General features: G+C 36.1%; 1 non-coding gene across 1 annotated transcript; it reads left to right on the top strand.

The window, feature by feature from the left end:
* The first annotated feature begins 7328 nt into the window (after positions 1–7328).
* LOC120096759 (U6 spliceosomal RNA) lies at positions 7329–7431 on the top strand. Its single transcript, XR_005493600.1, has one exon. It is a non-coding gene; the product is annotated as a U6 spliceosomal RNA (small nuclear RNA).
* The last annotated feature ends 10633 nt before the right edge of the window (positions 7432–18064 follow it).

Below are 18064 nucleotides of genomic sequence, written 5' to 3'. Positions count from 1 at the left end.
TTAAATGGATTCTTTCCTCTGGAACATTCTTCAACAGAGGAATGGATACGGAAAATGTGGTACATTTACACAATGGAATACTACATAGCTATTAAACAATGACTTCATGAAATTCTTAGACAAATGGATGGAACTAGAAAATATCATCCTGAGTGAGGTAACCCAATCACAAAAGAACACACTTGGTATGCATTCACTAGTAAGTGAATATTGTCCCCCAAACTCACAATGCCCATGATACAACCCACAGACCATGTGGATCTTAGGAGTAAGGAAAACCACAGTGTGGATGTCCTGCATTGAGGTGGGAACAGGATGATCCCGGGAGATAGAGGGAGGGGGAACCTGGAAGAGAGAGGAGGGGGAGGAAATATGGGGGCAGTATCAGATACTTGTACAAGTGGGTCAGGAAATTGAATAAAAATATGTAGCAGGGGGGATGAGGAAATGGAGATAGGCACTGGAGCGTCCCAGATGTCAGGAAAATGGAAGGCTCCCAGGACCCAACAGAGATGATTTTAACAAAGAAGGTGAGACAGAACCTGTAGAGATCACCTCCAGTAGATAGGCATGCCCGATCCCCAGTATAGGGATGTGGCCACACATCCATCCCAAAATTTTTAACCCAGAAATGTTTCTGTCCAAAAGAAGAACAGGAACAAAAATTGAGCAGAGACTGAAGGAAGGGCCATCTGGGGCCAGCCTCACCTGGGGATCCATATTGTCTGCAGACACCAAACCTGACACTGTTGCGGTTGGCAAGAGGCAATTGCTCATAGGAACCTGATGTGGCTGCTCCTTGGAAGTTCAGTTGGCAACTGACCAATGCAGATGTAGATGCTTTGTGCCAACTATCAGACTGAGCTCAGGGACCCTGGTGAGGGAGATGGTAGAAGGAGTGGAGGAGCTGGGGGGCATTGAAACAGCATAAGAAAAACAAATCAGCTGGCCAGACCACCCAGTGCTCCCAGAGACTAGACCATCAACCAAAGAGTGTACAGGGAGGGAGGTATTCCTGGCTCCAGATACATAAGTAGCAGGGGATGGCCTTATCTGACAGTAGGAAAGGAAGGAGGCTTGATGCCCCAGCATAGAAGGATGCTGGAGGGATGGGGTGAGAGTGAGTGAGGGGAGCACTAATAGAGGCAAAGGGGAGGGAAGAGAGGGAGTTTGTGAGATGGGGGTCCTGTGGAGGGGTAACTAAAAATTGGGATATCATTTGAGATGTAAACAAATGAAATGATTAATAAAAATGAAGAAATACGAGTTCTCTAAGTAATGTCAGCTTTGTTCTTTTCTTTTGAACAATGCTTTATTTTATTTTATAGTTTATTATTTAAATGATCTAATTATACACATGTTATTTTTAAATTGGATATTTTCTGTATTTACATTTCAAATGTTATCCCCTTTCCCGGTTTCACCTCTGGAAACCCCTTATCCTACCGCTCTTCCCCCTTCTTCCATGAGGGTGCTCACCTACCCACTCACCTACTTTCTCCTGCCTCCCTGCACAGGCATACCCCTACACAGGAACTTCACAGGACCAAGGGCCTCTCCTCCTATTGATGCCTAACAAAACCATCCTCTGCTACATGTGGCTGGAGCCATGGATAACTCCATGTGTACTCCTTGCTTGGTGGTTTAGTCCTGAGAGCTCTGGGGTGTATGGTTGGTTGATATTCTTGTTTTTCCTAGACCTTAATAAGTTTACTGTTCAGAAGAAAGAGTTGTGTCACCTAGATGTATCCCTGGGAATGAAAAAATAGCTCAAAAGTTCTTACTGTTCTTGTAGAGGACCTAGGTTCAGTTTGTGGTATGCATGTGACTCCTCTGAACTCCTCGAGTACGGTGCACAGAAATTCATGTAGACACACACACACACACACACACACACACACACACACACACACACACATACACACACACAATTTAATAATTATTATAATAAACATAAATAAGTGATCTTTAAAGGCACCTACATGATTTCTTATCACAGCCCTCAATTTCTTTCAGAACACTGAGAAAATGGTTTATTTAGTAACTATTCAATATTGAGTTTTTCCATTTGCTGGAGTGTAATTTTAAGGTGGACAGGATGCTTCTTTATTGTACAAAAGCTCAAAGTACCTAGAGAAGTTTATGTTGCTTGGCATAACTCAAAACCTCTGAAGCCAATGGTTACTATGAAATGGATGGAATAAGCTTTAATACAGGAGTATCAAATATTGGAAGTGAGGCAGAGTGGCCTGAAGAAATTCTATTTCCAAAAACAAAATTAATGAAAAATTAAGGGTCACATTTTCAGGATGCATGTCTAATCAATTATGAAATGACTGCTTGACCCAAGCATTATGTAGCTATGAATAACAAAGTATAAAGGGGCTGTAATAATAGTTTAATTGGAAAAGTGTTTGACTTGCAAGCAAGTGGGCCTGAGGTTGATTCTCATAATGAATATTTATTACACAATGGCAGGGTGATAGCATGCAATTGTAAGGCCCCCACAAAAAGAGGCAGAGGCAAGTGGATTATTGGGAATTGATGGCCAACCAGATAATCTATTTAACAAATTTTAGGACAGGGGGAGATACCATCTAACAAAGCAAAATAAGGATGAAGCTTGACAAACACATGAGGTTGCCTTACATATTCATGGGTGCATGTGGCTGCACACAGATACACACACAGACACAACATGAACACATAAACATTTATGCACATACAGTCAATGAACCTACTATATTCAATGATCTTATTGTTTAAATTTCTTGCTAGCAATTAGTTAACACAAATATTTATGACATGAGATTATTAGAATTCAATTGTTATTAAATGCAAACATTTTATTCTAAGCCATTCCACTACAGTTCAATAATTGTATAATTATTAGCTATTAATGGCCTATGATAAACTGTCATTTAATTGGAAATAAAAAAAAGTAAACAAGAAAACAGTGAAATATTTGAGAAAAATCAGTAGCATCGTGTGGGCATATCTAACTAAAAAGGGTTACTATAAAGATGGGAGCATGGTGCCTGCCACAGCAGGAGAGAACAGACAAATGAGTTCCTGGAGATTATAGAAGGAAGAGAGAGGTGTCAGCACCAACCCTCTTCTCCCAGGGATTGCTGCTGTAAATTCATGAAAGTCAGCCCTACGGTTGTGCTGGTCATCAGTGAAAAAGGAGAGAAAAGACTGAACCTAAAAAATATTCCAACAAAACAATAACTTAAAGCTAGAGTAATCTCTATTTTGGCACACACACACACACACACACACACACACAAACACACACGGAAATTATATACAACATACTGAGAGATACACACCACAGCACACAATACACAAAGAGACATAAACACACATAGAGAAACACACACACAAACCACATTCCACACCAAACAAGCACACACTAACACACACATATATATACACAAATACATACACTAACACATACTAACACACACACAAACACACACACACATATAATTCAGAAGAAAAGATGAATGTAAATTTTTTGAAAATTCTTAAAATATAAAATAACTTTTATGTTGAGGTTTCCAATTTATTAATGTGTGTGTGTGTGTGTGTGTGGTGTGTGTGTGTGCGCGCGCGCGCGCGCGCATTGAGATTGCTTGTCTTCTCTGCATTTCTCCGAATCTGACTTACTCTCCTCCCTTTTCTTTTTTCTTCAACTTTTTCTATTTCTAGGCCGTTTTTCGTTTCTTGTCTCTGACATTTTGAGTACAGCATGTTCTCAGATGGTTTCCATGGGGAGTTACTAAAGTGAAAGCCACACTCTTTTTCCAGAAGCACTGCTAACATGAGTTTCATGGCTTGGTGTGATTAAAATAATTAAACTTCATTTTTTGAAAATAATCATGTGGTTCTAAACACTTTCCACCAGGTTAAAAACAACTTAAGAGGAATAGAATTCTCGGGTTGCTTACAGCTTTTTGTGCAGAGTATAACGTTTAGCATATTCACAGTGTTTTATAAAAGATTAATTTCAAATAAACAACTAATATTTGTTTCTAAAATATAGGCATATTTTGCATGATGATATGGAGTTTTTATTTCAAGAAGATTCTATTGTATGTCTTCATTGACTTAATTTACACAGACATGAGGTTGAATGAAGGACTAGAGAAAACAAAGAGAGATAGTAAACATCAATATTACATGAGATTGCTCTCTTCTGTAAGGTATACAACATAATAGTAAACAGATTTTAAGAAATATAAACAATACAATTTATATAACATGTGGTAGAGAAGAACATGTTAATGTGGTCGTTTAAATAAGAATGACCAAAAGACTCATGTGTCTGAATGCTTTGTCCATAGGGAGTGGCACTATTAGAAGGTGTGGGCTTGTTTGAGGAGGTGTGGCCTTGTGGAAAGAAGTGTGACTAGGGGGAGGCTTTGAGGTCATATGCGCCCAGTATAGTACATGGCTGTTTCTGCTGCTTGCATATCAAGATGTATAATCCTTAATTTCTTCTCCAACAACATGTTTGCCTGCATGGCCAACATGGTTCTCATCGTGACAATAATAAACTGAACCTCCAAAACTGTAAGCCAACCCCAAATAAATGTTTTCCTTTATAAGAGTTGTGATAGTCATGGTGTCTCTTCACAGCAATAGGAAAACTAAGACAGCCATTATTATTACTATTATCAAGTACTTTATATCATGTATTAAAAAGCATATTTATACATGATATCTTATTATAAGACTGGTAATTTTCTAGGTCTGAGGACACTAAATATGCCAGAAACACATAACTAGCCTGCTCCGGGATAACATGATGATGTCATCAGGAGATGGGATTTTTTCATTTGCATTGTAAGCATTAGAAGGCTACTATCGGGGTTGGGGATTTAGCTCAGCGGTAGAGCGCTTGCCTAGCAAACTCGAGGCCCTGGGTTCGGTCCCCAGCTCCGAAAAAAAAAAAAAAAAGAAAGAAGGCTACTATCAAATATGTGGATGGTAAATGCCAAATGTATACCTTGTAACTATAATATCTACAAAAGCTCAAGAAAATAATCTTGTAAAAAGCAACTGTAGATAGGATGGAAATAGAAATAAGTGTGTGCACTGGATGATGTCTTAAGGAATGTTTAGAAAGGTACTTGAAATAGCAGGTGAAACCCTAAAGAAAAGTGAGCATCATCTGCACCAGTATCTGGAGAGAAGTAAGAAGATAATGAAGGGCTGAGTACGTGATTTTCTGTTTCTTGGCAGTTTGCTTAAGATGGACACATCCTGCAATCGAGAATTTCACTCTAATTAGTTACATTGGTGATGGTGCTATACCTATTCAGTGAGAGATGGAGGAGAACGTTTTCTTTAACTTTGCTCACAAGTACAAATACAACTTTTTGAATTAAAAAGAAAAAGAACCACCACAAACCCTCTAGAAAAATGAAATGTGCTTGATTAGCACACCACAGATTTGACAGCAGTTAAAGTGAGTAGACTATATCTACATGTGAGCAAGAACAATATATAAAATAAAGTCAGTGAGCCAGTTCAATTTTAAAAAGGTACATGGAGTGAATCCATTCATGTAAAACATAATACACACAAATGAAGGTTGATTTTAATGAATCTTTAATTTGAAAAAGTTCTATTTTCACAGATTTTTATTTTTTTTAAAGATGTTTTATTCTAAACAATATGTATTTCAAGGTTAATCAGAAATGCCTTAGTTTTAGGTTGGGGAAGAAAAGCTAGAGAGAAAATACTAAAGATTCATATGTTTGGTTAGTACAGGGTATATACATTTGCTGTTTTATTATGTGAAGAAACAAGTGAGCTATTGACATGGTACACATGAGCTCTCTCTTTATATCAGGTTGGATTCTCACTGCTTTAGTTGTTCTCACAGTAGTTGTTGCTGATCTCCAGTTGTGCCAATGACCTCAGACAGAAATCATTCTTCCTCTGAATTGTACAACAGTGTAACAAATAAGCTTTCTACAATACAATGAAATGAATGATTCAGTGTGCTAAGAATTACAAATACAGTGAATCTGTCCATACTACACATAAAATATGTCTCATTTTAAAATTTCTTGTGCACAAGTGTATTTGTACAGACATATTTGTATGTGAGCACATGCAAGTGTGTGGATGTTGGGGGGTAACTCTTAGTGTCATCTTAAAAAAACTATATTCACTTCTTGTGGTTGGGTATCCCATTGGCCCAGAGCTTACCCATGAAGCTGGAGTGCTTAAAGAGCAAGCCCCATGGATCTTCTCCTCTGTACTTCTCCAGTGCTGGGATTACAGATCGATATCAAATGCCCAACCGTTTTGCACTGAATCTGGAGATTGAACTCAGGTCCTCATACTTGCAAGACAAGCACTTTACTGGCTAAGCTATTGTCACAACTTTCATTTTTTGCACTTGGATTTCTTTTAGTAATTAGGTATTTTTCTGAATACACAGCCCCAAAGAAATGCACAACACCAAGTCCATTTATACTATTTCTAGAAACATGACACACAGCAGAAATACAAACATTTTGATATATGTGTTTTTTGTTAGAGAGAAAAGGACATACAAGGGTCTGGGGACCTTACTGGAATCCATAATATTTCATTTGCTATTTAAAAAAGATTTGATGCACATATGGCAAAATGTTAACATCTGTTGAATCTTAGTGATGGCATGTGAATGTTTGGATTATTTTTGTAGTTTTCTACATGCTTGAAATTTCATATAATTTAAGAATTAATGTTACCAACAGGAAATCTGAAATGGATTAGAATTAAGATTCAAATTACAAATTATGATTAAATGGACCCATTTTGCACAAGTCGTTTGTCCCAACATCTTAATATTTCTAGTTTGAAGTTTCCAAACAGAGAAGGCAGGTAACATGTAAGTTCTATAAGCATTTCTTACTGTTATATTTTTCTTGATTCTAAACATCTTGCTTCTGTCTGTATTATTTATTTGCCAAAGGATAAAATCATTTTGTTTGATAGGATGAATTTTAGATTCAATTCAGTTGATCCATCAATCAACCAGCCAACATCTACTGAGATCATATTATGTGCTAAAGTGATACAAAGACTTGTCAGAAAATTTCATGAAGCTTACTGTGAGTTAGAGAGAGCAGCAAAAATACCAGAGCACAAGTGGATATTAATTGTACACTATAAGAGACATTCCAGATCTATGAATGACTATAGGATATAATCTGCAAATTGTGGATAATACTACATAAGTGTATGTCACAGAAAGTGACATTTAGTAGTTTTAAAAGGTAACAAGGACTCTATGCTAAAACATTGACAAATGATTGGCTTACTTCATCAGCAGATATGATATATGAAAGTTGGAACAGTACAGAGAAAATTAGCATAGACCCTGTGCAAGAATGACACATAGAACATGAATTTCAATAATTAGAAAGTCCCAAGGAGATCCTGGTAGTAGGGATGCCAAGAAAGCTAAGAAATCATCCCATACCTGAAAGAAGAGCAATGGCTGACACTAACACTCCTGGAAAGGCATTATCTATGCAAATGATAGGGGGAATCTGTGAGCTGTCCTCAGCATTTCTGTTCAGCATTTTTGTGGGAAACGCAAAATTGATGGGTTGACTTTCTAACCAAATATCTATCTTTAACTCTAAGCTATAAAACCTTAAAAATAATTGATCAGTGTTGAAATAATATGTTAAAATAATCTAAATATGTTAAAGCTTTAAGAATTGACAGTATAAATGTCATTACAAATATTATAAAATCAACTATCAGAGCTATTGAAAGGGTTAGGAGGAAGTTATGTCTTTTATTACAGTACTGATTTTGAGATCCTACTTAAAGATTAATCGTGTTGAAATGGAATTATTAACCAGTAGAAAATGATACATATATTAAAATAAATTAAGGGGTTTTATATGCACAAAAATAGAAAATGTCAGCAGAATAATATTGATTGAAAGAGCAGATTTTAGAAGTATAAAACATTTACATAATGTATGCAAATACAATACAAATACAACACCAAAAGTGCACATAAATCTACCCAGTATAAGTCAGTGGTTATCTGTGAAGGTAGATTAAAAAGAAGCCAGATAGAATAGGCTGCCCAAAAGACACTGCTTTTACTATAATAATGAAGATGGGGAGGAAATTGAACTTAGGACTTGGCAGTTTAACCAGTATACAGGCTTGAGTTCCACCAAGAAGCAAGGAATCAACATTCAGTTTCCATATCCAAACCCTTGATTCTAACCTTCATAACTCTTTCTGGAAATGTCTCCCCACATCACTATTAGAAGACACGGCATTTTTCTGAATATGTTTGATAGCAGTTCCCTATAGCAGTTGCAGTCTTGTGATGCATTCATTCAATTTACTAGCCTACTTTGGACTCTCTCATTTCTAAAACCTTCACTGGATCCTTGAAGTTTATATGTAAGGTCCTCAAGCTGCCTAACACTTATGGATACAGACACGAGGTCAAAAGACTGAGGCTGCACTGACACCCACCTATCACTTTCATTTCTTTACCTCTTGTTGCCACTTTTTTCTTTGCACCAACCACCCTAGTAAGAGAATGATTGTGAACTAAAGCAGGCATATTATTTAGGAAGAAGCATGCATTATTTCCAAATTCAAATGTATGTAATAAGACCAGGTGAATTCAAGGAAGAACAGAAAACATCTGGCCGGTTCTAGTTTGTAGCCAAGCTACATAGTGTCTAGGAAATAAAGAAACAGATTTGTTTCCATGCTCATTAGGAAATTCCATTTGGACCTACAGAAGCTGCCTCTGGTGATAAGAAACCACAAAATTGTTTTCTTTTTAAAATATATAATAAGCTGGATTTATATAATTAACCTCAAAGGCTTTACTTGCTTGGCTTAGGCAATAAAGTTTTCTTGTTCAGGGGTCTTATTTTCGGGCTCATTTATTTTGCCATTTCACTTTTACATTTAACTCCTCACAACATTCTTGAATGCAAGAAAACAGTACTGCATACTTGTCATTAAATAATGTTAGCTAATACTTCAAAGTCACCTGAGGCAAAGGAAAAGTAAATGAAAATTGACTCCCTTCAAGGTTTTACATAGAGGGGCAGGAGAGGGAACCTTGGTAATATGCATTTCTGAAAGCTGTTATAGGATCAAGAAATTCTTAATCCATGGTGAATATTAATAAGAAATCTCTATGTTCCTATACCAAGATTCCTACGAAAATAGGACTTATGTAGTCTTCTATCCCTATTAAAAAGCAAATCTAGATCTCTGTGCTATCATCACCAAAAGTGGCCTAAAATTTTCACTGTTCTATATAGCCACATATTTTGGCATGTGTGTGTTTGTGTGTGTATGTTGTCTTCAGAAATAGGGTCTTATTGTCAGGTTGTAGAGATTGACTAATGGCATTGGCTTTCAATATTTGCTGCATCTATAGGACCACTTTGGCCAACAATTGAACTCATAGAGACTATATCATCATACACAAGACCTGTTAAAATAAAGCCAGTCAAACTCCAGCATGAAGGAAAGGATGTAGATAAAGAGAGACTTTGTATACTCCTGGTGGGAATATAATCTTCAGTTTTAAGATGAAAGTTCATAGCACTAAGAGCCTACATAATTAAAGAGATCTCATATTAGTAACCTAACAACACACATAAAATCAGTAGATGAACAACAACAACAACAACAACAACAACAAAGAAATAACACTCAAGAGGAATACATAACAAGAAATAATTAAACACAGGACTGATATCACTACAATAGGAAAAATTTATATATAACCAATAAAACAAAGAGTTGCCTCCATAGAACCACAATGCTTGTGGGAGTAACCTACCAATATCTGATGTGATTTATGGCCCAGTGCATGAGATGGAATTAATACTTGATGCTAAATCAGTAATCAAATACCTGAGACAAGATAGCCTAGAGGCCTAAGGAAATAAAACCAAATACAACTGTTCAGTTAACAGAAATGAGTAATAAAATGACCCTTAATGACATTCTGCTATACTCATAGATCAGTGCCTTGCTGCTCAACCATTATCAGAGCAGCTTCCTTCTGCAGCAGATGGAAACAAATATGGAAACTCACAGCCAGACAATGCAGAGAATGAAAAAACCTTGAAACATTCACCACTAAATGGGATGTCTCCTTCAAATACCTTCCATCAGGGCCCAGACGACACTACAAAAATGGGATGGAGAATGAGTGTAAGGCACAGGGCCTCCTCATATCTGCACTGGATGGGGTACTAAATCTGAAAGAAGAAAAAAACACATGCCCCAATCCCTGTCCCAGAAGTTGTCTCCAATAATAACCACTTACAAATGACAATTCATTTTCCTCAAGGGAGTCTCACTGTGGAAACAAACAACTCTTGTGGGTAGGTCTTATAACCAAGAGTAGATGGCCAACAAAAATCAAATTCAATTGCATTTTTGGAGGTTCTTTGTCTTGTAATTTCTGCAAGTTTTTTTTTAACCTTACTACATTTTTGCTTATATATTATGGCTTCTGGCTGTTTTGTTTTTAAGGATTGCTGGTGTATAAGAACATTCCTTTGTATCTCTAGGTCTATATGTACTACTCATGTTTTTTGATGGCTATTTTTCTTCTGTTGTTTATCTGTCCTATTCTGATTTGTTTTATTGTTTTATTTTATTTTGCTGTTATTCCTTAGTTGCCTGCTTGTTTTCAAACTAGAGACACAGTTTGTGGGTCTGAACAGGAGAGGACATAGGAAGGGTCTCAGAGATTCTAAGGAGGGGAACTGTGATCAGAATATATTTTATGAAAAAATTAAATCAAAAATAGAAAGGATAAAATAGAGGCAGCTATCTGTTGATCTCTTATAAGGGATAGTAGCTTATTTCTCTTTTGAAATTATTTCCACATTGACCTCATTGTTTAACTCAGTTTTTTCCTTTCGTTTTCCAGAATTTGGGAATTTTGCTAACAATTGTTGAATAGCAATTCCTCACATAGATTTTGTGTAGGAGACAGCATGATATTGTATCACAAAATCACAGCTGCATGACATTTTAATTCCATAGTGCTAAAAAGCTAAAATCTAATAAAGTATTTCAATTTTTCAAAAAAGAAAATTATATAAATATAAACATCTATGAGTTTAAATCACTATTTTATCCTACACATTATTTATCCTACACACACGTACTGCTGGAAATCAAGGGAGATTATATGGCTCTCTTTGCAAGTTGAGTATGTTGTTGATATTTCATTATGCATATTCTGTTTAAAATCATGTCCTTCAGTACTTCTGTTTCAAGCATATTTACAGCCTTACAAATGTTATTTCTACATAATCATACAAATACCATTTTCACAAAAGTCTTCCATGAAGAATTTAAAAGTTTTTTCAATATTTTACTATATATTTCATCAGGTTATTATAATACCATGAGCTCTAATTGATGGATAAAATAGATGAGTATTTAACAGGATAACTGAGCTGAGATATGATGACATTCAGAATTCGAAATGTATCAGCAGGTTTCTACTTCCAGCGGTAGGAGTCTGTCATCTTCCAATGAATTTTTCTTTCTTTCTGATCCGAGAAAACTGTAAGGTTCCTAGTGTTTCCGAAGAAATATACTATTTTCTTACTGTAAGACCAAGAAATTTAAGGTTGCATTTAATTGACTCTGCAGGGAACACAAATCCATTTTTAAATCAATTACTGTCTGAGATCTGAGCCATTCTAATGGACTGAACTGGACCACATGGTCTCCACTAAATACTACAGAAATCAGACTCATTGAGATCATGACAATCTAACTCAAAAGGTACAGCTATAGTTTCTCACAATAAAGTGACACAAAGTATACAGGTTCACTGACTCACAGCCTCATATAACAATGAAAACATATAAAGAACTTCAAATAAAAAGTTGATATATTATTTACACAGTAAACCAGCTGGCCGTAAACTAGAACCATCTTAGGACTTTTGATCTGCATTATTGAAAATCTGAGTTCCACAACAGATTCTCTGAATCCTGCCAAAATGCCTGGTTTTAGGTAAGAAGTTTATGAATTGATATCTTATCCAAAGGAACTCTACAACCTGGAGAGCTTCTAGTTTTGTTTGTATATTTGTCTTTGTTTTGTTTTGTTTTGTTTTGTTTTTTGTTTTGATTCTGGCTGTACTCTCAGGGTCTGAAAACTTTGGTTGGGAAGTGAAGACAAACTTTATGGAACACTGATTGAGCATAGATAGATCACCAAGTTGCAAAAATGACCATTTTGCTGTCAGCTGAAAGTCATTCTGAAAACTTGCAAATAATTAGATATCTTTTAATTGAGGAAAAAGTATAGCTATATTTTTGTTGGTGTAGTTTTTTGTTATTTAGGAAGATAAATATGAAGAAACCAAGAAACTTCGTGGATCTTAAGATCACTGTCTCCTGGTCAGAAAGCTCCTTTGTAGTTAAATATTGCTCTGTTTAAATTGTTCATCTGACTTTTATTTAACTTTCTTAGTTGGTATATATTGGTGACATTATCCAGTTCTTTTAATTTTTTTCCATTTGATGGAGTATGGGTTTTTAGGTATGTCCTTATAATTCCTTGAATTATCTTGGTGTCTGTTGTTCTGGCCCCTTTCCCATTGCTAATTTTGTTAATTTGGTATTCTCTATACCTGTTGTTGTTGTGCTGCTGTTGTTGTTGCTGCTGCTGTTGTTGTTGTTGTTGTTATTATGGTTGTTTGGCGTTTTACTTATTAACTTTACATCCTGGTCATTGCCTCTATTCAGGATACCCTCTCCCACAATCTTTCTCCATCCCTCTTTCCCTTCTCCTCTTAGTCAGTATCCCACTCCCTGCTCCAGGTATCCTCCTACCCTGGCATTCAAGTCTCTATGAAGTTAGGCCCTTACTTTCCCACTGAAGTCAGACAAGGCAATGTATATAGGAGAGCATTCCCACATGGAGACAACAGCTTTTGGGATAGCTCTCACTCCAGTAGTTTGGTACCCACATGAAGACTAAACTGCACATCTGCTACATATCTGTGGGACAGATTAGGTCCAGTCCTTGTATGTTCTTTGGTTGAAAGTCCAGTCTGTATGAGTCCTGAGGGTCCAGGTTAGTTGATTATGTTAGTCTTCCTGTGGAGTTCCTATGCCCTTCTGGGCTGCAATTCTTTCTTCCATGAGCCCCCAGGCTCCATTCACTGTTCGGCTGTGGGTGATTACATCTGTGTGAATCAATTGGTGGACAGAGGTGATCAGAGAACAGCAATGCTAGACTCCTGTCTGCTAGCATAATAGGGTATATTACTAATAGTATCAGAGATTGTCGATGAGATGGGTCTCAAGTTGGGCCAGTCATTGGTTGTGCTTTCCCTCAGTCTCTGTTCCATCCCCAATCCCTGCATTTTTGTGTAGACAAGATAAATTTTAGGTCAAAAGTTTTGTGAGAGGGTTTGTGTTCCTATGGCTCCACCAGGGTTCCTGGTCACAGGAGGCAGCCTACTTAGGCTCCATATTCTCAATGCTGTGAGTCACATTAAGAACACCCCCATTGATTCTTGGTCATCTTCCCTATTTTAGGTCACCATCTCTTCTTGGGTATAGCCCCTACCTCCTCATCCCTGTCAATTTCCAATCATTCACATGCTCTGCTCTGCCCCTCCCCACACCTGATGCAGAAGCCCCACTCCTTCCAGATCTCTTCTTTATGACCATTCTAGCCTCCTTGTGTCTGTGAAGTGCAGCATGGGCATCCTGTATTTAATGACTAATATCCATTTATGAGTGAATACATACCTCATATGTCCTATTGGGACTAGGTTACCTCATTCAGGATGATATTCTCAAGATCCATCCATTTGCCTGCAAAATTCATGATGTCTTTGTTTTTCATAGCTGAAAAGTATTCCATTGTGTAGATGAACCACATTTTTCTATATCCATTCTTCAAGAGAGTTACATAAAGGTTGTTTTCAATTTCTGGCTACAGAACAATAGTGATTAAAAAAACTGTGTGTTATTGGTAAAGAAACAGACAATCAATGGAATTGGAGACCCAGAATTAAACTCACATGCCCATAGACAGCTTATTTTTGAAAAAGAAGCAAAACCATACAATGGAAAAAAGAAAGCATCTTCATCAAATGGCGCTAGTCTAACTGGATGTCTACATGCAGAAGAATAAAAATAGATCCTATTTACCATCTTGCTCAAAACTCAAGTCCAAGTGGATCAAGAACATCAACATAAAGCTGGATATACTAAATCTTATAGAAGAAAAAGTGGGAAATACTCTTTGTATTGGTACAGGATATAATTTCTTGAACAGGTAACTCAGGCTCTAAGATCAATGATTGATTAAATGGGACCTCGTGAAACTACAAAGCTTCTGAAAGGCAAAGAACACTGTCAATAAAACAAAACCACAGCCTACAGTTTGGGAAAAGTTCATCATCAGCCCTACATCTGACAGGGGGCTAATATCCAAAATTTATAAAGAACTAAAGGAGTTAAATACCTACAACCCAAACAACCCAATTAAAAAGTAGGACATGGAGCTATACAGAGAATTCACAATAGTGAAATCTCAAATGTACAAGAAACACTTAAAGGCATGTTTAAAGTCCTAAGTCATCAGGGAAATGCAAATCAAAACAACTCTGAAATTCCACCTTACACTTGTCAGAACAGCTAAGATAAAAAACTCAAGTGTAGTGAGGATGTGGAACAAAGGGAACACTCTTTCATTGCTGGTGGGATTGAAAACTTGTATAACCTCTCTGGAAATTAATTTGATACTTTCTCAGAAAACTTGGAATACTTCTACCTAAAGACCCAGCTATAACACTCCTGTACATATACCCCCAAAATACTCCACCAACCCACAAAGATACTTATTCCACTATGTTCATAGCACCTTGATTCTTTCTCTGTTTTTATTTTGTGGATGGGTTTATCAATCTTATGAATTGTTTCCAAAGAACCATTTTTTTATTTCATTGGTTATTTATATTGTGTTGTTGTTGTTGTTTCTATTTTGTTAATTGTGAAGTATGAGTTTTATTATTTCCTGTCTTGAGTATTATTTATCCTTCTTTTTTTATTCTACATCAATCTAGTGTGCTATGTTATGTTAGAAGTAAGAAATCTCTCCATTTTTTAAACATAGTCACTGAGTGCTATGAACAGTCTTCATCATTTTTATAAGTTTGAGGATCTTGTGTATTCAATTTCATTCAATTCTAAAGAAGCCTTTAATTTCTGTTTTGGCCTATTTTTCATTCATTTTATTTCTTGAGTTTTTAGATTTTCCATTGCTTCTATTATTGCTGATATTCAGCTTTAATACATAGTGGTCTGAAAGGATACAGGGTCTTATCTCAGTCCTTTTGCATTTGCTGAGCCTCATTTTGTTTCTGAGTATGTCATGAATTTTGGAAAAAGTTCCACGTGCTAATAGTAAGGCATAATCTGTTATGCATGGGTGAAATATTTTGATTCTGTTAGATCTATTTGGTTTATAAGGCCATTCAGCTTCATTATTTCTCTATTTGGGTTTTGTCTGGATGATCGGTATTTTGGTGAAAGTAGAATATTGAAGTCTCCCACTATTAGTATATGAGGGTAAATAGGTGATTTAAGCTGTATAGTGTTTCTTTTATAAATCTGGGTGATGTGTGCTTGGGGCACAGGCATTAAGTATTGTAATGTCTGTTTGGTGGATTTTTTTCTTTGGTGAGTATGTACTGTATTTCACTATTCTTTTCTGAAAAGTTTTGATTTGAAGTGAAGAGATGTGAAAAATGAGGATAGTTTTTTTTTTACTACTAATATAACACTACACACTAGAAAACTCTAGAACAAAAATGAAGGATAAATTATACCCACTAGAAGAAGATAAGAAATAATAAAATTCAAGCCTTAAATTCATTAAAATAGAAACAAGCAAACAAACAAAAAACAATATAAAGGATCAATTAAACAAAAAGTTGGTTCTTTGAGAATAATCAATAAGTTTGACAAACCCACCTTAAATTAATTAAAAGGCACACACAGACACACACACACACACACACACACACACATACACATACACACACACACAATATCATTATTGTGATTTTGACTCTCCAATTTGTGGCCTTTCATAGGCAGAAATGCTTTAAAAGAGATCTCGTCAACCATGATTTGGGTGTGGGGAGGTCAGCTTACCTCCATGAATATGCCACCCACCTCGTAAATATTCCTAAATCTTAAGGATTAAGATGCAAACATACAATTTGATATACTGATACTACCTAAATACAGGGTCTCCCTGCTTCAATTTTTTTTCTGTAGCAAGCATTGCTGTACAAAAGAGCTTCTGCTTAAACTAACTATGCCTCTTGACTGAATTCTGTCAATTAAGAAAATAAGAGCCAAGGAGAAACTTTCACATAATAATAGTTTTATCAGTTTCATAATAAAATTCCCTTTCTTTTTCAGTGTAATGCTATAACATCTCAGGTCCAAATCAATTGGCCAAATAACAAAACTTAATTATAGGGAATAAAATAAGAAGAATGTGTTTATTCAGCAACTGTACATTGAGTGACTCCTGCAAATCTGACAGTAGGTGAAAAGTTTTCTCACAAGACAAGACCACTGCTATTAGACTGCTTACATTTGAATCCAAGATACATGATCTTAGCATTAACTTCCCTTGTCACACTCTGCTTGGCAATCAGTTCAATTGCTCTTTTAGGTTACAAACTGGTCATTTTTCTGGATACTTAAATTTTGAGACCTCCTTTGAGGAGTTTGAATTTTCAGTTATGATATCACTCAGAAATAATAAACTTAAAGAACGGTAACCTGATGTATCACCAACACCATGCTGACAGTTCATCTTAGTATATTTTTATCAATAAGAACTCTTAAGTAAAATCATACCTTTCTGGGCTAATGCTATTTTCTCTCTCCCCTGAGGAGAAAGTTTGAACTTAAATTTCATTAAGGCAGACATTTGGCTAATCTGTGCATTGAGCAAAAATCAAAACAGAGTATTTGGTGTTGATTAGAAGTTTTTCTGGGAACATACTGAGAGTAATCAAAGATGGCAATGGAGTTCTAGTTCTGCAAAATGGTTTTTCAGAGCTATCCACAAGTCTTAGGCACAGTGCTCGTGTTTTTAATGTGTCCTCAATTTTGTTCATGGACTATACAAAACTATTTTCTTTGACAAAAGTAACAAAATGGGCCCTTATAATGGAAAATTTGTAACCTGGAGTTAAACAACTAATTTCTGTTATGTGAAGATATTTATATCAAGATATATTGATTTATATTTTATGTAATAAAAGGAATAAGCCTAAAAGGAGAATGTAGCACAAGATATTGAATTAATATGAAAAGAATCACAGAAAGAATAAAATTATAGAGGGATTGTGGGGTGAGGTTAAAAGAAGAATTGCAAGATATAGGTGATATTAAGTGAGAAATAGAAAACCAGGGATGGTCTCCAAATAAAGAGGAGGAAGAGATATCATTTCACAGAAATGACGAGGGATGATATACAAATGATTCTAATGTGTAATTATTAAAGTCTCAAGAAGCAATATTACCTTATATTTACCTAAAATTATACACACACACACACACACACACAAACTCACATAGATACACAAATATTTTTTATTTATTTACTTTACATTCTGCTCACTGCACCTCTTTGGGGAATGCCCAAGAGCTCCCCCGCCACCACATAAATTTTTTTAAATAAAAAATTTTATTGAATACTTCTTTATTTACATTTCAAATGTCATTATCCCCTTTCCTGGTTTACCATCTGTAATTGCCCTATCCCATCACCCCTCCCCTGGCTTCTTGAGGGTGTTGCCATACCCACCAACCCACAACCCTGCCCTTTAGTTTCAAATGTTATCCCCTTTCCTAGGTTCCCCCTCTTTCCTTCTCCACCCCTGCATCTATGGGGGTACTCCCCCTCCTATCTGCCCAATCCCAACTCACTGCCCTGGCATTCTCCTACACTGGAGAAATGAGCCTTCAAA

Source organism: Rattus norvegicus, chromosome 14, assembly GCF_036323735.1.
Source record: "Rattus norvegicus strain BN/NHsdMcwi chromosome 14, GRCr8, whole genome shotgun sequence".
Taxonomy (NCBI): domain Eukaryota; kingdom Metazoa; phylum Chordata; class Mammalia; order Rodentia; family Muridae; genus Rattus; species Rattus norvegicus.
The sequence above is the reverse complement of the archived record's forward strand: the minus strand, read 5'-3'. Positions and strand labels throughout refer to the sequence as shown.